The 27,946-nt window shown below is 39.8% G+C and overlaps 1 protein-coding gene across 13 annotated transcripts in view; it reads left to right on the top strand.

Moving 5' to 3' along the window:
• The window catches only part of Fhod3 (formin homology 2 domain containing 3), a 489,096-nt gene that overhangs the window by 250,520 nt on the left and 210,630 nt on the right, over nt 1–27,946 (top strand). The window contains exon 1 of one of the 13 annotated variants that reach the window (XM_074069989.1): nt 7,873–8,217. The exons of 11 other annotated variants lie outside the window; for them this stretch is intronic. The gene's annotated coding sequence lies outside the window, so the exon portion shown is untranslated. Of the gene's footprint in view, nt 1–7,872; nt 8,218–12,930; nt 13,024–27,946 lie in introns of those variants that run through there. One more of the 13 variants, XM_074069990.1, reaches the window with a different exon arrangement.

Below are 27,946 nucleotides of genomic sequence, written 5' to 3'. Positions count from 1 at the left end.
TCCTACTCAACATAGTACTGAAATTCCTAGCCAGAGCAATTAGGCAAGAAGAAGGAATAAAAGGAATACAAATAGGTAAAGAAACTGTCAAAATATCCCTATTTGCAGACGACATGATCCTATACCTTAAAGACCCAAAAAACTCTACTCAGAAGCTTCTAGACATCATCAATAGCTACAGCAAGGTAGCAGGATATGAAATCAACATAGAAAAATCATTAGCATTTCTATACACTAACAATGAGCAAACTGAAAAAGAATGTATGAAAACAATTCCATTTACAATGGCCTCAAAAAAAAAATCAAATACCTGTGTGTAAACCTAACAAAAGATGTGAATGACCTATATAAGGAAAACTATACACTTCTGAAGAAAGAGATTGAGGAAGACTATAGAAAGTGGAGAGATCTCCCATGCTCATGGATTGGTAGAATCAACATAGTAAAAATGTCTATACTCCCAAAAGTAATCTACATGTTTAATGCAATTCCCATCAAAATTCCAATGACATTCATTAAAGAGATTGAGAAATCTACTGTTAAATTTATATGGAAACATAAGAGGCCACGAATAGCCAAGGCAATACTCAGTCAAAAGAACAATGCAGGAGGTATCACAATACCTGACTTCAAAATATATTACAAAGCAATAACAATAAAAGCAGCATGGTACTGGCACAAAAACAGACATGAAGACCAGTGGAACAGAATTGAGGACCCAGATATGAAGCCACACAACTATAACCAACTTGTCTTTGACAAAGGAGCTAAAAATATATGATGGAGAAATAGCAGCCTCTTCAACAAAAACTGCTGGGAAAACTGGTTAGCAGTCTGCAAAAAACTGAAACTAGATCCATGTATATCACCCTATACCAAGATTAACTCAAAATGGATCAAGGATCTTAATATCAGACCACAAACTCTAAAGTTGATACAGGAAAGAGTAGGAAATACTCTGGAGTTAGTAGGTATAGGTAAGAACTTTCTCAACGAAACCCCAGCAGCACAGCAACTAAGAGATAGCATAGATAAATGGGACCTCATAAAGCTAAAAAGCTTCTGTTCATCAAAAGAAATGGTCTCTAAACTGAAGAGAACACCCACAGACTGGGAGAAAATATTTGCCAACTATACATCAGACAAAGGACTGATAACCAGAATATATAGGGAACTTAAAAAACTAAATTCTCCCAGAACTAATGAACCAATAACGAAATGGGCAAGTGAACTAAACATAACATTCTCAAAAGAAGAAATCAAGTGGCCAAAAAACACATGAAAAAATGCTCACCATCTCTAGCAATAAAGGAAATGAAAATTAAAACCACACTAAGATTCCACGTCACCCCTGTTAGAATAGCCATCATTAGCAACACCATCAAGAACAGGTGTTGGCGAGGATGTGGGGAAAAAGGAACCCTCTTACACTGTTGGTGGGAATGTAGACTAGTACTACCACTCTGGAAAAAAATTTGGAGGCTACTTAAAAAGCTAAACATTGATCTACCATTTGATCCAGCAATACCACTCTTGGGGATATACCCAAAAGACTGTGACACAGGTTACTCCAGAGACACCTGCACACCCATGTTTATTGCAGCACTATTCACAATAGCCTAGTTATGGAAACAGCCAAGATGCCCCACCACTGACGAATGGATTAAGAAAATGTGGTATCTGTACATAATGGAATTTTATGCAGCCATGAAGAAGAACGAAATGTTATCATTCACTAGTAAATGGGTGGAATTGGAGAACATCATTCTGAGTGAGGTTAGCCTGGCCCAAAAGACCAAAAATCGTATGTTCTCCCTCATATGTGGACATTAGATCAAGGGCAAACACAACAAGGGGATTGGACTATGAGCACATGATAAAAGCGAGAGCACACAAGGGAGGGGTGAGGATAGGTAAGACACCTAAAAAACTAGCTAGCATTTGTTGCCTTTAACACAGAGAAACTAAAGCAGATACCTTAAAAGCAACTGAGGCCAATAGGAAAAGGGAACCAGGAACTAGAGAAAAGGTGAGATCAAAAAGAATTAACCTAGAAGGTAACCCACAAGCACAGGAAATTAATGCGTCAACTCCCTGTATAGCTATCCTATCTCAACCAGCAAAAACCCTTGTTCCTTCCTATTATGGCTTATACTCTCTCTATAACAAAATTAGAAATAAGGGCAAAATAGTTTCTGTGTGGTTTTGAGGGGATGGTGGGAGAGAGAGGGGGCGCAGTGGGTGGTAAGGGAGGAGGTGGGGGCAGTGGGGAGAAATGACCCAAGCCTTGTATGCACATATGAATAATAAAACAATTTAAAAAAAAGAAAGAATGCTGAGTTTCCGAAAAAAAAAAAATTACGGAGTAAGTAAAATATAACATGTGAAAACTTGTGGGATGTCATAAAAATACTGCTGGTAGGGAGATGTATAAAAGTAAATGTTTATAGTAGAAAATAAGAAAAGTCTGTCTGGTAAGCATGGTGGTTCACACCTGTAATCTCAGCTAATTGAGAGCTCGGAAAAATTACAGTTTGAGGCCAGCCTGAGCAAAAAGTTAGTGAGGTCCCATCTCAACTGATCAGCTGGATGCAGTGTTACACACTTGTGATTCCAGCTATGTGGGAGGCGTAGGTAGGAGGATTGTACTCTGAAGCTGGCCTTGCATGAAAACATGAGACCTTATCCAAAAAATAATTAAAGCAAAAAAAGGACTGAGGGCATGGCTGTAATAATAGAGTGCCTGCCTAGCAAGGCCCTGAGTTCCAACCCCAGTACTACCCCCGCTAAAAAAAAAAAAAAGAATCTGAAATGAATAATCAAAGCTCCTACACCCGGAGTTGAGAAATGAGAGCAGAAAGCAGAAGCAACCAAGATAAGAGCAGAAATCAATGGCAATGAAAGTTATGACCATATTGAAAATTAGAAGTTAGTTATTTACAATATCAGTAAGAAGCCTCTGACAAGAATTACAAATGAAAAGAGAAAATACCAATCACTAATGTCAGGAACAAAGTGGGGGATATCCCTGCAAACCCTGCAGACATCCAGCCCATAATAGAATTCTACAAAAAGCCCTATACATGTAACTTTGACAGCTTCAGTACAATGGACAGGTATCTGTCAGTAGGGAAATGGTTAAGTGAACTCTTTTTACTTCCGTCCTGTGGAGTACTACGCAGCAAGAAAAAGAAATGAACTGTTGGCCCACACAGCTTGGATGGATCTTAAGGACATTAGATTGACTGTAAAAATCCAGTTCCCAAAGTTAGTGCACTGTTTGATTCCATTCATGTAGCATTCTTGAAACAACATTATGGAGATAAAAATCAGGGGTTGCCAGGGGTTAGCAAGGATGGTGGTGTGGTGGGGGATTACCATGAGGGAACCCTTTGAGGGGTGTCGTATTCATCTTGGTGGTGGTGGTGGTTACATGAGTCTGCACACGTGATAAGATGGTATGGAACTCGCCATGCATATTTTACCAATGAGAGATTCTTGGTCTTGACATTGTACAGCAGCTGGGTAAGATATAACACTTGGGGGAGTGGTGAAGAGTACACAGAACTTCACTCCACTAGCTTTGTGATTTCCTATGTATTTATATTAAAAATTGATTAAAAGTCCGTAAGTGTCACCTGTCACTTAGCTGCACAATTTGCTTAGGGCTGCATTAGTGCTTTTGGAGGTTCAATGAAGGAACATCACAGTCTTCCTGTTTCTGATGACAGTCAGACTCATTTTGGGGTCAGTTTCGCACCCATGGCTGCATCTATACTTCATAGACTGAGCTGGCTGGAATCCAGGATGCAGTGAGCACTTGAGGGAACTTAGGCAAGACTTGCCAGGAAGGGCATCTGTGACCTTAACCTTTGATTGGTTCAGTCAAGTGGTCAAAACCAGGACCAGTAGAGGGAAAGCATCCTGAGTGAGACTCGGGCTCAGTATTAAGAAATCCCTGTCATTGTCTAGAGCGGTAAACTTCCCTGGCTCTTGCATTTCTCAGATGAGCACGGACTCAGTGAGTGTCTGTCAGGGGTGCATGGAAGGTGATAGAAGTGGGGACTCAAAGGAACTTTTCAGTGGTTTGCCAAGGCTTAAGATCAAGGTCAGATGAAAGAAATCTAACACCAGGTAGGTAGAATCAGGTGTGACCAGACCTTGAGATGATGGAACACTTATCCATCTTGACTTTTTTTTGGCAGTACTAGAGTTTGAACTCTGCTAGGCAGACCCCTAGCACTTGAACCATGCTCCCAGTCCTTTTCACTTTAGGTTATTTTCCAGTGAGTGTCTTGTATATTTGCCCTGGCAAGCCTTAGACTTGATCCTCCTCTGTATGCATCCCTATCGCTGGGTTCACAGGCATGCACCACCTTGTCCACCTTACTTGTTGAGATGGAGTCTCACTAACTTGTTCCCCTGGGCTGGCCTTGAATCTTGATCCTCCTAACCTCTGCTTCCAGAGCAGCTAGTGTTATAGGCATGAGCAACCATGTCTGGCATTATCTTCACAACATTTTAAGAAAATTAAAACCAAGCAAGAGTTTGTGGGGGTTGTTTATGGACTTGCATTACAGAAAACAAGTTCAAGGTTAGCAGGTGCAAGATTTAAGGGTGACTTACTTAGTAAACTCTTCCAAATTGGAGAGTAGTGACAATCAGAATGTTGGGTCTGGAGAGCTGAGGGAGATGAGTGAGTATCCCGTCCCCCATGGAGAGCACTATCATTCCTGCATCCTGAGGAGATGGAGGCCTGCATTCCTGCATCCTAAAGGAGATACAGAGTCTGATAGATCTGCTACAGGGCTGATGAGAAAATGCTCTCAAGATTGTTTCCCCTCCCCCAATAAAGGTGCAAACCAAACCAGCTCACCCGAGAAAGCCTGCGAATCCATGGTCAATGAGAAAAACCCACCTAACTCAGAGTTAGAACATCCATAAAAACCTCAGCCTTCACCTGAGCAGCGAGCTGCCGGCTTCTGGGCTCCACTGCAGTACCTTAGCCGTAGCCTTTCCTTTCTCTCTAATAAATCCCACTTTATATCCCGGCTTTAGCTCATCAGTCAGCTGCCTCACGAGCCAGTTCTCTGGCCTGTGAAGGCAAGGACCCTCGACACCGGCACGTAACAAGAACAGGTGACTTCTGTGGAGAGACCTGATTCTGATGTAGAGATGGGGCCACTAACAACCCACCAAGCCTTGGACTCAACAGGGAGAGCTGTGCAGGATGAAGTGGGTTCTCTGCTGCCTCTGGCTTCATGCTGTCTGCATTTAAATTATAACCTCTTTCATTATTGTTGCTCCAGCCAACGTGCTTTCCACAGATCAAAGCAGATTGCTCGATGACACACATGAGAACAGTGGGTGTGGGCAGCGTTGGCAGGAAATACTAGACAGGTTTGCAGGGCCATTTCCATGATGGCGGTAACATCGGGTATCAAGGCAATAGGGAGCTCTAGTTATTTACTCGTCAGCACACAGAGCAGCTGAGTCTGGTTTCCTTCAGTCTTTCTTTTTGGAATGACACTTGGAACTGTGGTGGCTGAAAGTATAGGCTAGTTGACAGATTAAATAACTCCGTGGACACAGGTCATGTGTTTCCAGGTCAGGCATCCTCATGACCAGAAGTTGGGGTATGGGAATTAGATTTTTTTTTCCAGGAAAGTTTGGAGGTGCTCCTGGGAGAAGTGTATTCATGGTGCCAGATGTGGCTTTGAGCTGGTGAGGGACTTTCTCATGAAGTGACATGGATCTATTTGACAGTGCAGCTGTGGCTAGGCCTGCAACTGCCTGACTCTGCTCCACGTATTCTGTACTCTGATAGCTAGTGACAGAAGGGGGCAGGGTGGAGAGTGTGGAAGGAGACTTGTGGAAAGGATAGCTGCTGGGCTGGCAGCACAGGCAAGGAAGGAGCTGGGAGGGCCCAGCCCTGTCTGTTGGGCAGCTCCGTTTTAGGCCTCGTTTGCTGGCACAGAGCTCACCTAACCCATTCACAACTGCTCTCTACTTCCCCTAACCCTCATCTCCAGGCTTCCTGATCCTCACCAGCATGAAGTGCATTTAGTTCTGTTCTGCTTCTATTTCAAAAGGATTAAAATCCTTTCAAAGGCATTTTTAAAAGATCGCTATGTATATATATTTTTTTGCTTTCAATTTTAGCAGCCAAAAATCTGAAACAAGATATAAGTGTGTGTGTTTATTCATTCCAAAATAAAGTGGGAAGTGAATGGGGTGGTCTGTAAAGTATGGAATGTGCTTCAGGATGTTAGGAGAACAGGGAAGTTGTTACGTGGTTGTGATTTGGGTCTATAGTTTCCTAAAGCCTTTTAAAGTTCAACCTTTTATGAGACAGAATTGGAATTGAACATCAGAATTGAACTGAAATGAATATCTGAATTATCCTCCTTGGGAATTCTGATAAGTTAATGCCCTTGCTTTTATGTACTTAGAGCTCTTCCCTTGACAATGCTCCGTGCTTATGAAGAGCCCTTTGCAAGTGTGCTAGCCTGAGGCAGAGGTGGGAGATTGTGCCAGCATGTAAAGACTGCCAGCAGCTAGCATTTACCCTTGCTGGTCCGGTCCTCACCAACCCCCACATCAAAGCCCTTTTGCCAATGGGACTGGGGATCTCAGTGGAATTAAAGGGCCAGCGTGCCCTGGTAGAGCTGTTTACAATGAGGATGGTTTTAATGGGGTTCCCATAGCTCTTTGTAGTGAGTACCAGCCTTGGCTTTTATGAAGACAGGTGTCCTGTGGGAATTGGATGGATCAAGCACAGAGGGACATGATTTCCATAGTTAATGAATATGCTTTTCATCTCATGGATGTGGAAGCAGGGTAGATGTGCCTTTCTTTGATAACCCAAATTCCTGTAATTTTATTATTTATTTATATTTTACCTCTCTCCTTTTGTTCTCTTCCCTCTCCTTCTTCCCCCACTCCACCTTCCCCTTCTCTCTTTCTGTTCTGTTTCCCAGAAAACAGAACTTGGGGTTCTGACTAATGCACTTTTCTTTTAGACAGATCTTCGAGAAGAGACATCTGTGATCAAGAAGTTAAATTGTGCAGTGTTTTCCTTGATAGTCTGGTTGCACCCTTTAGCCAAGAAAACATTTTAATCAGTCCACCTAGGATGAGCAAAAAAGAACACTTTTAAGGTTTCCAGATACTATAAAGCTTTTGAAGCTGGGCTGGCCCAAGCCCCCTGCGACGCACAGGGGACTGTAGGGGAGGTGGAGAAGCAGGTCCAGGGTGTTGGCTCAAGCCAAGGTCCCAACAGGCACTGTGGAAAAGGCACCAAATGTAGCCAAGGGCTTGATCTGCCTTAAGCATCTTTGCTCTTTAAATTACATTTGATAGAATTACCAATGCTGAGTGTTTTAACAACAGTTCCACTTCTTAAAATAAAAGTGTTTATGGAAAAAGATGGTGCTTATAATCTCTTTGGGCTATTTGTGTGTTGGACACAGGAACTTGGTGAAATCCAAATTAATTATCCTTAGAGTGGTTGGAGGTGGTGGGGATATTGAACATCACTGCAGCAAGTTAAGTCTTCAAACAAAACATATAAAAGCTCTTTGCTGTCTTTTATAGGCTTCTGGCACATAGTAGGTGTTTAACTATGTCATATGAATGAGAGAGTCTGGGGCTAGTGCCAGACAGACTACAGATCTGCTTTTTCTTTGCAGTGTAGTGCTTTACTTATCAGAGCAGGTGGGGGTGAGGCTGGAAGGCAGGGCTGCTGACCATACTCTGGAAGGCGGGGTACTGGGCGGGGAGGCCAGGCGGAAGCTGTGTGGGCTGCCTGTCAGCTCCCCCTTGCAACTCAGCCACACTCAGCCTGTCAGGTGATTAATGAGAAGGCGTAGACACTGCTTGCTCCTTTCTACTTTCCTTTTCATGTCTTGTTTGTTTGCCAGCTAATTGCCTGTAGTCTATGGGTAAATGCTTCATTAGTTGGGGCCAAAGCCCAGGCATCCTCCATCTGATGAATCAGGCTGCGTCTACAGGTAGTTCTCAGTGTGAGGTACCTAGCATCTGAGTCAGTCAGCAATCCGGTGACTGCAGACGCGGGTCACAACAGCAGCTTCCCAGTGCCTCCGGACTTGGCAAAAGTTTTGGTGAGCTGGAAAGGTGGCCATAGGCTGAAAAGAGCCCAGGAGAACCAAGGAGGTGTGGAGTAGTCTGTGTATTTTGGAGGAAACCTAAAACCAGGTGAGTGTGCGTGGGCAAGCTGGGGTGTGGCCACCAAGCCCACGCTCCCTGTCTCAGGGAACCTTTCAAGTCCACCACTGCCTCCTTCCTCAATGTCTTCCCGGGTGTTTTCTCAAACACAACAATGGCCACCCGTCCAGGATATAGAAATCTTTAAGCTGAGTGGGTTTGCACAAGATGCTAACTTGTAAGATATAAATGGTGAACAGCCTTTCTTCAGCAGTTGGAATTTTTTAGAATAAAGCCTTTGATTAGTGACAAACTTCTGAACTCTTAATTTTCTCAGATGTGACACTAGGTAATGGTACTGTCTACCTGATGTTGTCAAGAGGAGTCAGTGAGGCAGTGCTTATCAATTATCTTGCTGTGGTGGGGACCAGGATGATATTAGGGTGGTAGTGTAGACTTTTGTATGTTTTGCCTTTAAAATGTAGCATGTTCACCCTGTTTCTGTTCTTCTCCCCTCTCTTTCACTGTCTTTTTCTCTTTCTTCCCTTCTCTTCTTCCCCTTTCCACTCTCTTCCCTCTCCTTTCCTTTTGGTTAACAAAACTTCATTTTGTATCCAATTAGCCAGGACCTGAATGTACACTAGTGAGGAAGACAAGACATGGTCCCACCTCATGGCACTTTCCTTCTAGCCAAGATGACAAACAGGGAACCTTAATAATAGTAATAACTATTCTTGTGATTAGGAACCTTAATAAAACTAATGACAGGTGGTGATAACTGCTGTGAGGAAAACTAAAGCAGGGGATGGGGAGAGAGGGTGGTGGGTGTGGGGTGGGCAAGGGCTGTTTTACACAGGGTGGACAAGGAAAGCCTCCTGGGTAGTAAAGTTCACCTGGAGGTTCACCTGCATCCCAAATGTACAAAGAGCTGTGTTAAAGCATCAGAGGCAATTTTCTGAGTCCTCAGCAGTCAGCACACTATGATAATATTGGCTCAGAGATGGTTATTGGTTATTGGAAAGTATTTTTAAGTTCCAGAAACCATTTCTGCATGTGTATAACTCTGCATCTGTGTGTGTGTGTAGGGAAAGTGTCTTTTCCTTAGCATGGCTGGTGCTTTGTCTTTTGAGGACACTGTTGGAGGAAAAGCTGGGCATGGTTTAGCAGTACACGCATGAGAGACAGAATTTGGGGGAATGGTGGTTGCTTCTCACTAGGTGAAAGTGAATGTGAACTGTTGAATCCTTTGACATGTGGAAATGGGTAATACTGTACCTATGACTTTGTCATTTAAAAATACACTATTTGATATAAAGAATAACTGCATAAGGACAGGTTTGTACTCCTATAGCTATCAAGAATCAACTGGCAGCTTGGAAGGAGTTGCTAAGGGTTTTCCTGGAAACCCCTTTCTAGAGAGGACCTGCCATCTGGAAACTAGGGCTGCCTTTGGGATGCAGCTAGTGGTTTCCTTCCCAATGTACATGTGGAGAGATGAGTATGGGGAGCCCTTTCCACAGGTGACCAATAGATGCAATTCCATTCAGATCACATTTCCTTAGCCTGCCTCTCATCACAGAACATCCTGAGATGTCTCTTCAGTGTTGTCTCATTGGGGATCACTCCCCACCCCTGGATATACCCACTGCCCAGGTGCTCAATGGCCAAACGGACGTTTTCACTCCGTGTCTGTTCTTCTGGTCTTTTGCAATAGCTCCTGATGTTTGTGCTTCAGAGTTTCAAGTTTTTCATTTACAAAATTGAACTGGACAACCTTGAACATGATTGTGGAGATGAGAGGGTGGCTGTTTCAGGAGCACAGTACTTTCTCAGATGTTGGTCTATTGTTTTCTTCAGAGACAGTGGCATTAATTAGCAACTCTAGGAAGCTCCCCCAGTTCGGCATCCAACCAGGAAGGGAGTGGCACAGACTGGAATGGTCATTAAAAACGGTTCGTGTGCTTCTGTTGAAAGATGAGGTGGATTGATCTTCACTTGGACCTGGGATCTCGAGCCTAGGTGGGTAGATGTGTTTGCTGGTGTGCCCCACTGTGTGCTTTTGGTGAGTTCTGGCTCAATGTGGCTACGTAAGGGGGCATAGTGTGTGTGGCCTGAGGAGGTTGGCAATGATGCTGAATACTTCTAGCTTCTCTTTGAGTCTCAAATGCTGGTTCCCCTGAACTTATCGTTGCTTTCTCATGTATGGGGAAATTGGTACAGAACCGAAAGCAAGAAATTACAATAAGATCAATATTTCCCAGGAGATACGAACTCTGGGGTAAAGTGTCAACTTCTGTCACCTCTCAGAGCTGATCCTGATAAGGGGTGAGGGTGGAGTCTCTCTCTTACCCCCACCCCCGCCCTCAGCCCCTTTCCTGTAGAGTTAGCAGCCTCCAACCCCTGTTCTTCACTCTCCCACCTGCAGGAGCCAAGCATGTAACCAAGCCTCATGCTCTTGAGTGAATCTGAAGGGAACTGGAATCTCTGTGGGGACACAGGACACAGGAGGGTCTGGGTGAGGAGAGGCCAAGGCTCTGGCAGCACAGATCCCCTGGTAATTGTCGTGGGAAAGGAACCCTTATACACTGGTGGTAGGGAAGGTAAATTGATGCAGCCACTGTAGAAATCTGAATGGATGTTCCTCAGAAAAACTAAAACTGAAACTCTATGGTATGATCCTGCTATGCCACTCCTGGGTATATACCCAAGGGAATTAGGTCAACATACAATAGAGACACCTGCACAGCCATGGTCATTGCAGCACTAGTCACAATAGCCAAGCTATAGAATCAGCCTAGGTGCCCATCAACTGATGAACAGATAAAGGAAATGTGGTATATGTACACAATGGAGTATTATTTAGTCATAAGAAGAATGAAATTATATTATTTACAGGAAAACATGGAAATGGAGATCACATTAAGCAAAATAATCTGGACTCAGATAGACAAACATCATGATTTTGCTCATATCCCAAGTCTAGACCTAAAACCAAGCAAACAAAAGGCGTGAATGTAAAGGAGACTATTTGGGAGAAACCAGTGGGAGGAGACAAGAGAGGGTGATGAGGGGATAAACATCAAAGTGCATTGCATACACATAGGAAAATGTCATGATGAAACCCATTGTTTTGTACAATAAAAAAAGCCCCAGGTTCACTGCTCAGCCTGGGTGGAAAGCTGTCCTTTCCCCTCCTTCTCTTCAAGGTCTTGTTTCAAATAATTCCTCACCATGACTTGCAGATGAATGGCCCAAAGCAGGAAGGAGTTTTCTTTTTTGCAGGGCACATTTATCATGAGTTTAAAATGTCTAATCTTAAAACCAAGAGCAAGGAGCTTACATATTTATTTCCACAAATACGACAAAAGGGAAAAGAAAAAAGAACACAGGTAGGAGGAAACCTCAGAGAAATGCAGAAAGGAAAGCTGTTGTGGGAGCTGATCACCCATTGGCAGTTCATATAGTCTGTGTCCTTTGTGACCACAGCCTCCAGCAGGACCCCAGGTGGGGGCACCTGCCTGGGAGGTTCCTTCCTGAAGCCCATAGTTTTAGCTAGGTCTGGGAAGACAAAAAGGCAGAAGGTGAAATTTGGATGTGATAAGTGTTTAAAAAAAAAGCAAGTTGTTCATTCACTCAGCAAAGATCAACTGAATGTTGATTTGTCAGGTACCGTGTTTAGCTCTGGGAGTGGAAAGATACCTGAGATGGCAAAAGCATCAAACTAATTCACTGGGGTAGAGAGTTAATTATGGTGTTACTAGTGAACTATTTCTTTTTTGTGCAGTGCAACTATTGATATTTTGAGCTACTGTTGACAAGAATAACCTGTCCATACTTAAACTACTACAATTGGACATGTTTTGACATATGCACACACAGATGAAACTATCACAATAACCAAGATAGTGGATGTATCCATTACTGCCCACATTTCCTTTGTGCTCTTTGGTGGTCCCTTTGCTCCCCAACACCACCTATTCCCTCTCCAGGCACTAATGATTCTCTGTGACCATAAACTTGTGTTTTCTAGTATTTTATCTAAATAGAGTCATATAGTATGTATTTGTTCATTGTCTGGCTTCTTTCAGCAGAATTATTTTGTGATTCATCCTTGTTGTGTGGGACTGACATTCCTTTCTATTGAAGATGCTATAGTTTGGATCTGGAGTATTCCTCAAAGCCCCATGTATCAAAGGCTTAATCCTCAGCCTATGGTGCTATTGGAGCTGGTAGAACCTTTAGGAGTGGGGGCTAGTAGAAAGAAGTTAGGTCATTGTGGGTGTATCCTTGAAGGGGATATTGGGACCCCCAACTCCCCCCTGCCTCTTTCTTTCCTTCCTGGACACCATGAGGTGACTGAGTCCCTTCTGCCATATGCTCCTGCCATAATGTACTATCCTACCACAGGCCCAAAGCAACAGGGCTAAGCAACCATGGACTGAAACACTGGACACCTTAAGCCCAAACTAACCTTTTTCCTTATTAAGTTGGTTATCTCAAGTATTTTGTCATAGTGACATAAAGCTGACTAGCACAGAAGAGTTGCTTTCCATTGTACAGATACACCACCATTTATCCATTTGTGTGTTGGTAGAAATTTGGTGTTTCAAAATAAAGGTATTGTGAACATTTATGTAGAAGCATTTGTGTGGACATGTGCTTTCATTTCTCTGTGTTTAAATACCTAAGATTGAATCATGAAGTAGGCATTTGCTTAATTTTTTAAAATACTGCCAAACATTCCAAAGGAGCTATGCTGTTTTAATTCCCACAGTAGTGTATGAGACTCCAAGCTGCTCATCAGTCCTTTCCAACACTTGGAATGATTGGTCTGTGTCATTTTAGCCTTTCTTCTAGGTGAGTACTGGTGCCACACCGGGGTTTTAGTTTGCATCCACTTGATGGCTGATGATAGGTATCTTTTTATGTGCCTTTTTTTTTTTTTTTTTTGCTATCCATCCAACTTTTGGGGGTGAAATTCTTGTTCACATCTTTTGCCAATCTTTAAATTGGGTTGTTTCTTATCTGATATTTGTTATTTATTTTGCTCTTTTTCCCCTCCCTCCCTTCCTTCCTTTTCTCTTTCTTACCGAGTTTTGAGAGTTCTTTAATGCTCTGGATATAAGTTCTTTATTATCTATCTGACCTGCATATATTTCAAATATTTTTCCCATTCTGAAGCTTTTTTTTTTCATTTTCCTAAAAGTGTCTTTCAAAGATCAGTCATTTTTAATTTTTAGAAGTCTAATTTATCAGTTTCTCTTTTATGAACTGTACATTTCATGTCATGGCCCAACATTTTTACCTAACTCAGGGTCAAAAATATTTACTTCCATGTGTTTCTAGGTTCATAGTTTTAGGTTTAAAATTCATATCTATTATCTATTTTAAATTAATCTTTGCATATAGTCTGGATCAAAGTTATTTTACCCGCATACAAACAATTATTACAGTACCATTTGTTAAAAAGAAACCTACTGAATTATCTTTACATTTTTGTTAAAAAATTATGTGTGTTTCTGAATTTTTTATACTGTTTATACCTATTCTGTTTGTCCATATTGATGACAATACCGTACTATTTTGATTTTTGTATTTGTTGTAATCTTGAAGTCAATAATGTAAGTCTTCCAACTCTGATCTTTTGCATTTACATATGAATTTTAGATTCAGTCTGTCAGTTTCTAGAGAAAGTCTGCTGGGATTTCAATTGGGAATGCATTAAATCTGTAGATCAGTTTGGGGAGAAATTACATCTTCAAATATTGTCTTTTCATCCATGAATATGGTAGATCTCTTCATTTACTTAGGTCATTAATCTCAGCAATATTTTATAGTTTTCAGTGTATAGGAACTGTGTACCTTTTGTGTTATTTATCCTTAAACATTTCATGTTTTTGATGTATTTTTAAAATTTCAATTTGAAATTGCTTATTGCTACTAGTTAGCCATGCAGCTGAATTTTGTGTATTGCTCCCATATCCTACAACTTTGCTTAACGTAATTATTTTACTAACTTTTCTCTGGATTCCATAGAATTTTTTTTTGAGACGATTGTGTCATTGGTGAATAAAACCAGTTTTACTTTTTCCTTTCCAGTCTAGATACCGTTTGCTTGATTTCTTTCTTATTGCACTGGCTAAAATGTTAGTTTTGAGCACAAGTGGTAACCGTGGACGTCCTTTTCTTGTTCTCTGTCTTAGAGAAGGATATACTTTCATAATAAGTATGATAATTATAAGTGTAATTATACTTACATTATAAGTATAAAAATCCTTTATCAGGTAGAAGTTTCCCTCTATTCCTTGTTTGAGAGTTTATGTCAGGAATGCATGGTAGATTTTGTTAAATGATCTTTCTGCATATAGTGAGGTGATCACATTTTGTTTGTAGATACAGTATGCCCATCTTATTTGCACATTTATTAATGCAATTTTGACCAAGTGAAATCTAAATAAATTTTTAAAAATAAAAAACTTAAAAACAAATTTTAAATTCCTGTGTGGTAATTAATGTGGAGAGGCTCTTAGTCCTGTGTTATAGTCAATTGCAGTTAAATTGTCATGTGATCTACTGCTTCCCTGCCCTTAATTTTGTGAAAACATGCCTCCTAAAAAGCAAATGATGCCTCAAAAGGAAGGTAAAAGTTAAGTGGTAAAGTGAAAATTTGCAATTTGTTGAAAGGTAGCATGCTTTTAGTGAAAGTTAGCAGTGTTGTGGGATAAATAAATCAAGCATCCACAGTTCAGCACTGAACTCTATGCATTCTGAACATGTGTGGTTTTTTCTCAACAGTGGTCTCCATGGAACCATAATCTGCAGATACCAAGGGTCTACAGTGTAGTGAAGTGCACTGACTCATTTTAAAATTGTTAACCTAGGATAAACTCTACTTGGTTGTGATGTACTTTCCTTTTAGTGTATTGTTGGATTTGATTTGGTAATTTTTTATTGTTGCATTTGTGTTCATGAACAATATTGGCCTGAACTTTTCTTCTTTTCTAATGTCTGTTGGGTTTTGTTATGATAATTCTAGTCTCACTGGATGAGTTGTCACACATTTGTTCCTGTTCAATTATTTGAAGGAATTTGAGTAGTATTGATGATATTTCATCCATAAATATTTGGTAAAATTCACCAGTGCAGGCAACTATCTGGGCCTGGAGTTCTCTTTCTGGAAAACACTTACCTACTTCTTTAATACCTATTTCTTTAATAAATATTGGGGTATCTACTTGTTCTTGAGTGAGGCTTATTTTGTGTCTAAGGAATTTGTCCATTTCATCCAAGTTGTTGAATGTTGTGGCATAAAGTTCATAGTTTCTTTTTATTTAATATTAGCTGAATTATAGTGCTGTTATTGGTCTCATTTCTGATATTGGTAATTTTTGTCTTTTTCTTTTTTTAAAAAAATATTTAATTTACATTTTATTTATTTATTTTTTTTAAAAATATATCTTTTATTCATATGTACATACAATGTTTAGGTCATTTCTCCCCCATTCCTCCACCCCCTCCATCTCCCCTCACTTCTAGGCAGAAACTGTTTTGCCCTTATCTCTAATTTTGTTGAAGAGAGAGTATAAGCAATAATAAGAAGGACCAAGGGTTTTTGCTAGTTGAGACAAGGACAGCTATACAGGAGATTCCTAGCATAACTTCCATGTACATATGTGTTACATTCTAAGTTGATTCTTCTCTAACTGACCTTTCCTCTAGTTCCTGATCCCCTTCTCCTATTGGCCTCTGTCGCTTTAAAGTTTCTGCATTAGTTCCTTTGCATTGAGCACATCAAATGTTATCATGTTTTTTTGGGTTTCTTACCTATCTTCATACCTCCCTTGTGTGCTCTCGCCTTATCATGTGACCAAAGTTCAGTCTCCTTGTTGTGTTTACCTTTGATCTAAAGTTCACATATGAGGGACAACATACGATTTTTGGTCTTCTGAGCCCAGCTAACCTCACTCAGGATGATGTGAGGTCATTTACCTGCAAATGACAAGATTTCATTCTTCTTCATGGCTGAGTAGAATTCCATTGTATATAAATACCACATTTCCTTAATCCATTCATCAGTATGGGGCATCTTGGCTGTTTCCATGACTTGGCTATTGTGAATAGTGCTGCAATAAACATGGATGTGCAAGTGCCTCTGGAGTGACCCAGGAGAGGTATTGCTGAATCATATGGCAGATCTATGTTTAGATTTTTAACAAGATTCCAAATTTTTTTCCAGAGTGGTTGTGCTAGTATGCATTCCCACCAGCAGTGTACAAGGGTTCCTTTTTCCCCACATCCTCACCAATACCTGTTGTTGGTGGTGTTTTTGATGATGGCTGCTATAACGGGTGAGGTGGAATCTTAGTGTGGTTTTGATTTGCTTTTCCTTAATGGCTAGAGATGGTGAGCATTTTTTCATGTGTTTTTTGGCAATTTGAATTTCTTCTTTTGAGAAAGTTCTGTTTAGTTCACTTGCCCATTTCTTTATTGGTTCAGTAATTTTGGGAGAGTTTAGTTTTTTGAGTTCCCTGTGTATTCTGGTTATCAGTCCTTTGTCTGATGTATAGCTGGCAAGTATTTTCTCCCACTCTGTGGGTGTTCTCTTCAGTTTAGAGACCATTTCTTTTGTTGAGCAGAAGCTTTTTAGTTTTATGAAATCCCATTTATCTATACTTTCTCTTAGTTGCTGAGCTGCTGGGATTCTATTGAGGAAGTCCTTGCCTATACCTATTACTTCCAAAGTGTTTCCTACTCTTTCCTGTACCAACTTTAGAGTTTGGGGTCTGATATTAAGGTCCTTGATCCATTTTGAGTTAATATTGGTATAGGGTGATATACATGGATCTAGTTTCAGTTTTTTGCAGACTGCTAACCAGTTTTCCCAACAGCTTTTGTTGAAGGGGCTGCTATTTCTCCATTGTATATTTTTAGCACCTTTGTCAAAAATAAGGTGGGTATAGCTGTGTGGATTCATACCTGGGTCCTCTATTCTGTTCCACTGGTCTTCATGTCTGTTTTTGTGCCACTACCATGCTGTTTTTATTGCTATTGCTTTGTAATATAGTTTGAAGTCAGGTATTATGATACCTCAACATTGCTCTTTTTGGCTGAGTACTGCCTTGGCTATTCGCAGTCTCTTGTGTTTCCAGATGAATTTTAGGGTATATTTTTCAATCTCTTTGAAGAATGTCATTGGGATTTTGATGGGAATTGCATTAAACATGTAGATTGCTTTTGGTAGTATAGCCATTTTTACTATGTTGATTCTACCAATCAATGAGCACGGGAGCTCTCTCCACTTTCTATAGTCTTCCTCAATCTCTTTCTTCAGAAGTTTATAGTTTTCCTTGTAGAGGTCTTTCATATCCTTTGTTAAGTTTACTCCTAGGTATTTGATATTTTTTGAGGCTATTGTAAATGGAATTGTTTTCATATATTCTTTCTCAGTTTGTTCATTATTAGTGTATAGAAATGCTAATGATTTTTCTATGTTGATTTTATATCCTGCTACCTTGCTATAGCTGTGGATGGTGTCTAGGAGCTTTTGAGTAGAGTTTTTTGGGTCTTAAGGTATAGAATCATATATCTGATAACAGGGATATTTTGACAGTTTCTTTACCTATTTGTATTCCTTTTATTCCTTCTTCTTGCCTAATTGCTCTGGCTAGGAATTCCAGGACTATGTTGAATAGGAGTGGAGATAGTGGGCATCCTTGTCTCGTTCCTGATTTTAGAGGGAATGGTTTCAGTTTTTCATCATTAGGTATAATGTTGGCTGTAGGTTTGTCATATATAGCTTTTATAATGTTGAGGTACTTTCCTAGTTTTCTTAGAGCTTTTATCATGAAATTGTGTTGGATCTTATCAAAGGCTTTTTCTGCATCTATTGAGATGATCAAGTGGTTTTTGTCTTTGCTTCTGTTAATGTGGTTTATTACGTTTATTGATTTTCGTATGTTGAACCATCCCTGCATCCGTGGGATAAAGCCAATTTGGGTCATGGTGTATGATCTTTTTGATGTGTTGTTGACTTCGGTTTGCCATTATTTTATTGAGTATTTTTGCATTGATGTTCATTAATGCCTAGTTTGGGGATGAATGTAATACTGGCTTCATAAAATGAGTTAGGCAGTTTTCCTTCCCTTTCAATTTCATGGAACAGTTTAAGGAGGGTTGGTATTAGTTCTTCTTTAAAGGTCTGATAGAATTCAGCAGAGAACCCATCAGGTTCTGGACTTTTCTTTTTTGGGAGATTCTTGATTTCTGTTTCAATTTCATTTTGTGTTATAGATCTATTCAGTTTATTAATATCCTCTTGGTTCAGTTTTGGATGATCATAAGTATGTAGAAATCTGTCCATTTCTTCAAGATTTTAAAGTTTATTAGAATACATGTTGATAATTGTTATTTCCTTTTGGTCTATTTCCTCTTTTATTAGTATGGAATATCCTTCTTTATCTCGTTTGATCAATGTTGGTTTGAAGTCTACTTTGTCTGAGATGAGTATTGCTATTCCTGCCTGTTTTTAGGGACCATTGGCTTGGTAAATCTTCTTCCAGCCTTTCATCCTAAGCCTGTGCTTATTTCTATCAATGAGATGGGTCTCCTGTAAGCAACAAATTGTTGGATCTTTGTTTTTAATCCAGTTTGTCAAACGGTGTCTTTTGATGGGGGAATTAAGTCCTGTCTTCTTTTTCTTATCAGCCTGGCTAGAGTTGTATCAATTTTGTTGACCTTTTCAAATAACCAGATTGATTGTCTTAGCTGTCTGCCTTTCTCTTACTGTGGGTTTCACTTGCTTTTCTTTTTCTACTTTAAGGTAGAAGCTGCAGCCATTGATTTTTGAAAACTTTATTGTATGAAATATATTCTTCTATTGTATAAAAGCATGTACAGTTCTTTTAGCACTATTCTATACATTTTGATATGTGCTATTTTCAATTCATTCCTTTTGAAATACACTGTAATTTCCCTTTTGGTTTGTTATTTAGCCCTGGGTTATTTAGAATTTTGTTACTTATGAAAATAATTGGAGATTTGGCAGAGAGATTTCTATTATTTGTTTCCAGGTTAATTCCACTGTAGTCAGTGGATATATGATTCAAATCCTTTAAATTTTTTGAGACTGTTCTTATGGGTCAGAATCTGGTCTGTTCATGGACACTAGAGGAGAATGTGCATTCTGTTGAAAGGAATCATCCATAAATTATTAGGTTGAGTTGATGAGTCATTCTAATCTTAATGCTTACTGACTTTCTGTCAGTAAGCATATATAGATTTACTTATAGATTGCTGGGAGAGCAGTGTTGAAGTTTTCAACTATAGTTGTAAAGTTTTTATTTCTCCTTTAATTTTATCAATTTTCACTTAGGAAAATTGCTGTTATGAATGGATGTATTTCCTTCTAAGAAACTGATAACTTTAATGTTATGAAATTAAATTCTTTATCTCTGAAAATGTTCAATTCTCTGAAATTTAATTTGTCTGATATTAATATCATCACACCCACTTTCTTTGGATTAGCATTAACTCATCTTTTTCTCGTTTTATCTTTTTTGTTTATATGAAACTTTATTTTTTTTAGTAACCATATGGGGGTTTGCTGTTTTAGGCAACATAACTTTCAATTGACGCTTTTAGCTCATTTAGATTTAATGTGACTAGTAACATGGTCAGGCTGAAGCCTGGTGTTTGCCATTCGTTTTTATTTGCCCCATATGTACTTTGATCCATTTCTCTCTCTTTCTCACTTTTTGAATTGTTTGAGTTTGTTTAGGATTTGTTTCTATCTTTTTTTGTCTGTAAGTATGTTCTTGGCATGACTATGTTAGAGTTATAGTATATAACTTCAGTATATCACAGACATTCTTCAACTGATTATCATACCACTCCTGTATACAATCTAATAAGTTTACAGTAAGTATCACTGCCCCTTTCCTAGTCTTTGTGTCTGCTGCCATGCCTTTTACATGTGTTCAACTCCAGAGAGCATTGCTGTTTTCCTGTTTAAGCAGTAAGTTATCTTTTAAAGAGATTTAAACAGTAATTTTTATTTTATTTTATTTTTTTGTGGTGGTACTGGAGTTTGAACTCAGGGATTTGCACTTGACAGTCAGCTACTCCACCACTTGAGCTGCACCTTCAGCAGTTCTGATTATTTTTGCTCTGGTTATTTTGGAGATAGGGTCTCGCTTTTTGCCCCTGCCCACCTGGACTGTGATCCTCCTGTTTTCTGCTTCCACTGTACCTGAGATGACAGGTGTGCTCCACCATGCCCAGATTTGTCCGTAGTTATGAGAGCTCATGATTTTTTTTTTTTTGCCTGGGCTGGTCTTGAATCATGATCCGGCCAGTCTCAGACTCCAGAGTAACTAGGATTCTGAGTTTGAGCCACTGTACCTGACTTAAACAGCAACTTTTGAAAATCTTATTTACCCACAATATTACCTTTTCTAGTTCCTTATTCCGTTTTGTAAGTTCTTTTATTCATCCAGCATCATCTTCCTTATGTGTCCATTTTTTCTCCTTTTTTTGGCAATAGTAAGGTTTGAACTCAGAACCTTATGCTTGCAAGTCAGTCATGCTACCACTTGAGTCATGTCCCCAGTCCCTTTTGCTTTACTTTTTGAATAGCTCTACTAGTTTTGCCCAGGGTGACCCGATGGCAATCCTCCTGTTAATTGCCTCCCACCTAATTGAGGTGACAGGTATGTGCCACTATCCCTGGCTTCTTTGTTGAAATGAAGACTAACTAACTCTTTTGCCTGAGTTAGCTTTGAGCCATAATCCGCTGGATCTCTGCCTCCCAAGTAGCTGGGATAGTTTTGATCAATTCAATAATGATCTAAATCGAGGTGCATCTTTTCATATTTCTGATACTTACCGTTCTTGAGCATTTCAGATCTGTCGTTTTATAATTCTCATCGAATCCTGGAATTATTCAGTCATTATGTCTTCAAATGTTTTTGTTGCCTCCTCCATCTTCTCTTCTTCAGGGCCTCCAGCGACAAATATGTGCTGTAGCTCACTGATGCTCTCTTTATTTTTAAACCATTTTCCCCTCTGTGTGTCATTTTGTGCAGGTTCTTTTGCCATGTCTTGAAATTTCTCAAATCTTTTTTGCTTCCATGTTTTTTCTCTGCCATTGTGCCATCCAGTGTAATTTTCATCTTGGATGTTGAGTTTTTCATCTACAGTTAAGCTTGAGTGTCTTTACTATCATTCATGTGCATACTTAACTTTTTGAATATACAGAATACTATAATAACAATTGTTTTAATGTACTTGTTGATAATTCTAAAATGTTTTATTAATTGTTTTTCTTTTATTTAAACTAGGATAATAATTTCCTGCTTCTTTGAATGTCTAGTAATTTTTTATTGATTTCCACATACTTTGACTTGGACCTTGTTGCATGGTGATACTTTAATATTCCTATAAATATTTCTTATTTTATCATTTTTGCATTTACTTACACGTGTATACATTATTTGGGCCACCTTCTTGTAAATATTTCTGAAATGTGCTCTGGCACACCATTACTTGGAAGTTGTTTGTTTCTTTTGCCTGTTGCTTATAAGACTGTTAGGTGGGAACAGCGAAGCACTCAGTCTAGGGCAATTATTCCTCATGAAGAAAACAAGGTCCTTCTGAGTGCTTTCCCAATGAATTCTGAGGTCTTTCTAGTCTGGTTAGTAGGATAGCCCTGTAGGAGTACTGGGAATTTCCCTTCCTTTCCTTTTGGATGGTTCTTTTCCTGGCCTCAGGTTCACAACTGCACTGACGAGGACTCTGCTGTATCCTTGAAGGGGACCCTCTGTAGCTGGCCAAATTCTCTTCTTAGGTAGCTCTCGCTCCCCTATTCTGTCTCCTTGCTTTCCCAGGTCTCTCAGCTTGGGGTGTCTGATGGGCCTTGCAGGCACCCCCTCCCTCTGTCATGGTGCGGAAATCTTTTCTAGGAGGTCAGCCAAGGGCTCACCTCTTTTGTTTCCAACTTTCTAGAATACCATCTGTTGGTGCTTGAAGCCCAGTGTCTTCAAAGAGTTGTTATATTTAGTCTAGCTTTTGTATGTTTCAGGCAGAAAGGAAAATTTGATCCCTGTTCTTTCTTGGCCAGAAGCAGAAACTTTGTAACCTTTCATATTTAAAAAAATATAGACAAAAGACACATTTTGGGTTTGAACTCAGGACCTTCATGCTTGCTAGGCAGGCGCTCTACCACATGAGCTGCTCCGTCAGCCCTTTTTTTATAAATGTTTATAATTAGCATTTTCTTTATTTTTTTCTTTTTGGCACTACTGGGGTTTGAGCTTCATGCTTGCTAGACAGGTACTCTACCACTTGAACCACTTTGTCAGTGCAAATAAATTTTATAATCTAGATTGGTTTTTGGTGGGACTGGGGTTTGAACTCTGCTCTTCATGCTTACAAAGCAAGCACCCTACCCACTTGAGCCATGCCTCAGAATGATGGAGGGGGTGAATTCAAGTATGACTTATTTAATATATTTTAAGAACTTTTCTGGATGCCACAGTGAACCCCCACACAGCTCAATAATTAAAACAAGGGTCCTTAAAAAATATATACATAATGTATAATGATTCCCAAAAAATGATTAAACTTTTTGACTTAAAATTCTACCTTTAGGAATATATCTTAAATAATTTTCAAAAGACAAAAGATATTACATATGCAAAAAATATTCTGTATAGCATTATGAATGATGGAGAATTAGAAGGAATTTATGATTAACAAAAGAATTAGTTAAAATTAAGGTCTATGTATGCAATTAAACATTACAGATTTATAATTTCTAAGATTTCCAATTTTAAAAATGCTTAATATTTAATATTAAATTCATTAAAGATTTTGTGAGATATTTGATATATCTTAATTACAGCCTCATAAAAGTATACATTAATATGGCCAAAGACTCCAAAGAGAATACAGTCAGTCCTCTGTTCAGGAGTCCCACATCTGTGAATTGAACCAAATGTGGATGGAAAATATTAGGAAAAAAATTGTACCTGTACTATAGACATTTTTCTTGGCATTGTTCCTTAAACAATATAGGATAATAACTATCTACACTGTACTAGGTATTATAGTAATCTAGCAATGATTTAAAGTATATAGGTTATATGCAAATACTGTACCATCTCATATAAGAGACTCGGGCATCTATGGATTTTGGTATCTGCAAGGAAGTCCAGGAAGGAATCCCTACAGGTACTGAGGCATATCTGTGCACACATGATACAGCATTTTAAGGAAGTAGAACTTAGTATTTCCAACTTACTTTAAAGAACATATTCATCATTGAATCAGAATTCATCACTTTGGAATTTGATAATTACTTTTATGCCTTACAAATTATGAAAGCATACAAAGAAGAACAAAGACTACGTAGATAAACACCTGTGGACATGCCATTGACCTTAAAGAAATCAGAATCAGCAACGGAGTTGAAGGTCCCAGCAGGGCATATGCAGTTGCATCTTTCCCTGTAGAGATAACTACTATCTGAGCACTCCATATATTAATCTCCAAATCCCATGTGGTACTGTTTGTTTTTGCAAACTTTTATTAAAAGTATAATATGCATTTGCTGTGACTTGATATTGCCAATATTATATTTGACAGGCATTTATTTGTGGAGCTATTTTTGATGAGGTAGAACATTTATGAATGTAGTTTATCATGATCCATTCTCCTCCTGATGGAATGTTAGGTTGCCTTATTTTTTTTTCACTGTTACAAATACTGATGCTATAATTGTACCTGTCTCCGTGTGTGTGTGTGTGTTTTGCTAGGTTAAAGTAGATAGGTATGAGAAAAGACGCAGGCTGTGAGGTCAATAATTATGTTTTATGGTGCTGGATTTCATAATCTCTCTGTTTTTACCTGTTCTCTGGGAGAAGGCTTTATATTTCTAGGTATGTGTTAAAATATCCCTGTGTGGTTCTTAAAAAGAAAAGCACCATACATTGTATTGTTAATCAGATCAACTGAAATTTAAATGAGCATCTGGAACCTTCCTGGCTTATCTCTAGCTGTGTCTTTAATTGTCTAGAATTGGGGGCATTTTTTTGGGCTCCATTCACGGCTAATTCCTTATGCATAAATTCCCTGTGTGATGAGGTTTCAGCATTTGTCTGTTGGGCCCACCTTCCGTTGAATTCCTCTCCGCTGCCAGCTTCCAGTCCTGCCTCCTCTGGCAAGCTGTTCTGTTGCCAGCTGTGTTTCCATATGAAGAAAAGAATCATCTGGCTGTAACCAACTTAGTCACCTTCACATGTTGTATAGTGCTATGTTCTTTCTCGATCAAGCTTTCGGGGTAGAATGATGTTAGAACTTTCCATTGGTTCCAAACCCCTCCTGTCCTTGATCTCCTTGCTGTCACAAGACCACCTCCCAACCCACTACCCAACAGTCTTATTTGTCTTCCCAGTCCTCCTCTTCTGCTTTGGTGGTATCTCCTAGTTCAGCAAAAAGAGGAAGCAGATGACTATGAATGGCAGCATCTCTGTGACTTCATTTCCTCCTTCACTGACAAGGAAGCTGTGAAATGGGTCCAGTTGGCTTGGCTCTTGCCTCTGTTCTGAGTAATCTGCTGCCCTTGGCATCTGATTATTCTTACTGCTTATGTATCACTGTTCACCTTGTAGCCCTGGCACTACTTACACCTCTCCTTGGCCCTTCTGCATTACATTTTGGCACCTTGCCTGGGCAGAACACACAAATGTTTTAAACACAACTGCATAACAATTTTTATTCTTTCCATAGGGTCTGTGCTCCCGGAGGATGTGTCTATTTTGGTTCTCCTCACTGTCAATAGTCCGACCTGAGAAAATCAGCATGCTTAGAGACCATTACCCTAAATGATAGCTGTTAAACTACCTGCTTTTTGCAAATTGTACAAAAGCGTAGGACCATGAGGACTCATTGATGGGGCCTGTTCCACATCTGGGAAAGGGACCTGTTGGGGGAAGGGGACTCAAGGTGTCTCTTTATGGCAGGTTTGCATGTTCCTTCTAGAGCCTCTGAAATCTTACTCCATGTATAGCAGAAAATTTTGTGGAAGTGACCCATTCTAGTGTACCCAAACTTTGCATGTACCTGCAAGAGCCAAGCTTACCTTGGCCACAGCTGGGCCAAGAAACAGATGAAGATCCTACAATGAGGGCTGGTGAGGGTGTTCGTGTTGGCAATAATGGCGCTGATAAGTTTCAGTTCTTACTGCACCCTTAAGCTTCTGTTTTCCAGGGTCACGGTCCTGCCTCAAGTCTAGCCTGAATCCTCCTTCTGCCCCAAACTCCAATCAGCATGAACCATAAGATCCTAACCAATCAGATCATGCTGAGTCTCACTGAGGGGTATTTAAGCCCCTGCCCTTCCTGCTTCTCTCTCTCTCTTGGCTCTCTCCCTCTCCCACCCGGCAATAAAGAATCTCTTGGCCAGATCACTCCTCTCTACATGGTCACTTTTGGGGCCTACATTTCCAACAGTTCGCACACAGTAGCCACGGGTGAAATCCAAGTGAGGAAAGTGCCTTTCTCTGGCAGGGAACTGTAGACTTCCTATTGTCATTTTATGTCCCTTGACAGGGCATCACTAGTAGTCACTTGAGCTTTGCAATAGACTAATGAATGTCTGTTGCATACAGTTGAAGCAGCAGAGGTCAAACTATATGCACACAGTTGCTTGTTTGTAAAGAAACGGTGCCAGGTGGCTTCACTTTGGTTTGACCAAAACACTTCCCTGGCCTGACTTCTGCATTTCCCCTCAAGGCCGTGATGTAGCAAGGGGGTGCAATCAGCCTCTGTTCCTGACCGCCTCTGTACTCTGTCCATTTGGCCAAAGTGGTTCCTGCCAAATGGGGCTAACAGAGTGCCTGGCACTACACAAATGGTGGGACTCCTTACATGAGTGAGTGCTTGTCACTCCTGAGAAGAGCCAAGAGAGTTTAAACCAAATGGAGGGTGACACCCTTCACAGTTAGCTGAACTCTGTGCTGAAAAGACTGGACAGAGGCAGGTAGCATGTCTTACTATAATTTTCACTTCAAACTTTGTCTCTTGTGTGTGTGTGTGAAGAACAGCTGGGTTTTTTTTTTGTTGTTGTTGTTGTTGTTTAAGGAAAATATTTAAAGTGTAAAACAATATTTGTCAATGGATTTTATTATCCCTCCTCTAAGGACCATTTTATTTTTTAAGGAGCCTTTCCATATGTTTTTTCTTAATCATGCCCATGAATTTTGAAGGCTGCGGACGTACCATATGCCTGCTTAAGCACCAGGCCCTTGTGAAGGACCCTGAACCACTGTAATATGTAAGCTGCATTGTCTCCCAAGAGCCAATTTTCCTGTTTCATGGTCTTCTAGAAAATCTGTGGTCTAAAATATTTATTCAGCGTCAGTAGCTGATGACATGTGAAATGCTTGTATATTTATAGAAATGAAAACAAATTCTGATCATCAACATCCAGTAATGACTTATTAGGATGGCAAAACAATTCACTTCTAATGAGTGTGTAATTACAGCTGCCAGGAAATAGCTATTAACTAGATGGAACCTACTGCCTGGGCCAACGAGACAGGATGGGTGGTGATGCATAGCCTTGAAGGCAATCTTGTTGCCCTGCTCAATTCAGCAAGGCTGGCATTGGGCTTGTCCTTATTTGTGTGTGAGGAAACATCTCCAGAAGTCAGATGGCTAGGCCAACTGAGTCCACAGTAGTGTTTTCCTCACTATTATGATTCAGTACTATTGACATTAGGCTGTTAGTTTTTAGCCTCATAATGTTTTTGATAGGATTTTATCTGGACATTTTTATTGTGGCAAAGATAGATACAGCATTAAAATCATTCCAATATTTTAAATCATGGAATTCAGAGGCATTTATTATCATTACATTGTTGTACCACCATCACCACTATTTCCAAAATGTTTTCATCATCCATCAGAAATCCTGTACCCATTAGGCAACAACTCCCAGTCTCCCTTCCCTCTGAAGTTGCCTGTTTTACATATTTCATATAAATCATACAATATTTGCCCTTTGGGGTCTGACTTGTTACACTTAGTTAAACATAAGCGTAAGGGTTTTTTTCAATGTTTGTCCATGTTGTAGTATGTATCTCAGAGAGTTTTTATTTTTATTTTTTTTTTTTTTCATTTTTCTTTTATTATTCATATGTGCATACAAGGCTTGGGTCATTTCTCCCCCCTGCCCCCACCCCCTCCCTTACCACCCACTCCGCCCCCTCTCTCTCCCACCATCCCCTCAAAACCACACAGAAACTATTTTGCCCTTATTTCTAATTTTGTTGTAGAGAGAGTATAAGCAATAATAGGAAGGAACAAGGGTTTTGCTGGTTGAGATAAGGATAGCTATACAGGACATTGACTCACATTGATTTCCTGTGCATGTGTGTTACCTTCTAGGTTAATTCTTTTTGATCTAACCTTTTCTCTAGTACCTGTTCCCCTTTTCCTATTGGCCTCAGTTGCTTTAAGGTATCTGCTTTAGTTTCTCTGCATTAACGGCAACAAATGCTAGCTAGTTTTTTAGGTGTCTTACCTATCCTCACCCCTCCCTTGTGTGCTCTCGCTTTTATCATGTGCTCATAGTCCAATCCCCTTGTTGTGTTTGCCCTTGATCTAATGTCCACATATGAGGGAGAACATACGATTTTTGGTCTTTTGGGCCAGGCTAAACTCACTCAGAATGATGTTCTCCAATTCCATCCATTTACCAGCGAATGATAACATTTCGTTCT

Source organism: Castor canadensis, chromosome 4 (assembly GCF_047511655.1).
Source record: "Castor canadensis chromosome 4, mCasCan1.hap1v2, whole genome shotgun sequence".
NCBI lineage: Eukaryota > Metazoa > Chordata > Mammalia > Rodentia > Castoridae > Castor > Castor canadensis.
The sequence above is the reverse complement of the archived record's forward strand: the minus strand, read 5'-3'. Positions and strand labels throughout refer to the sequence as shown.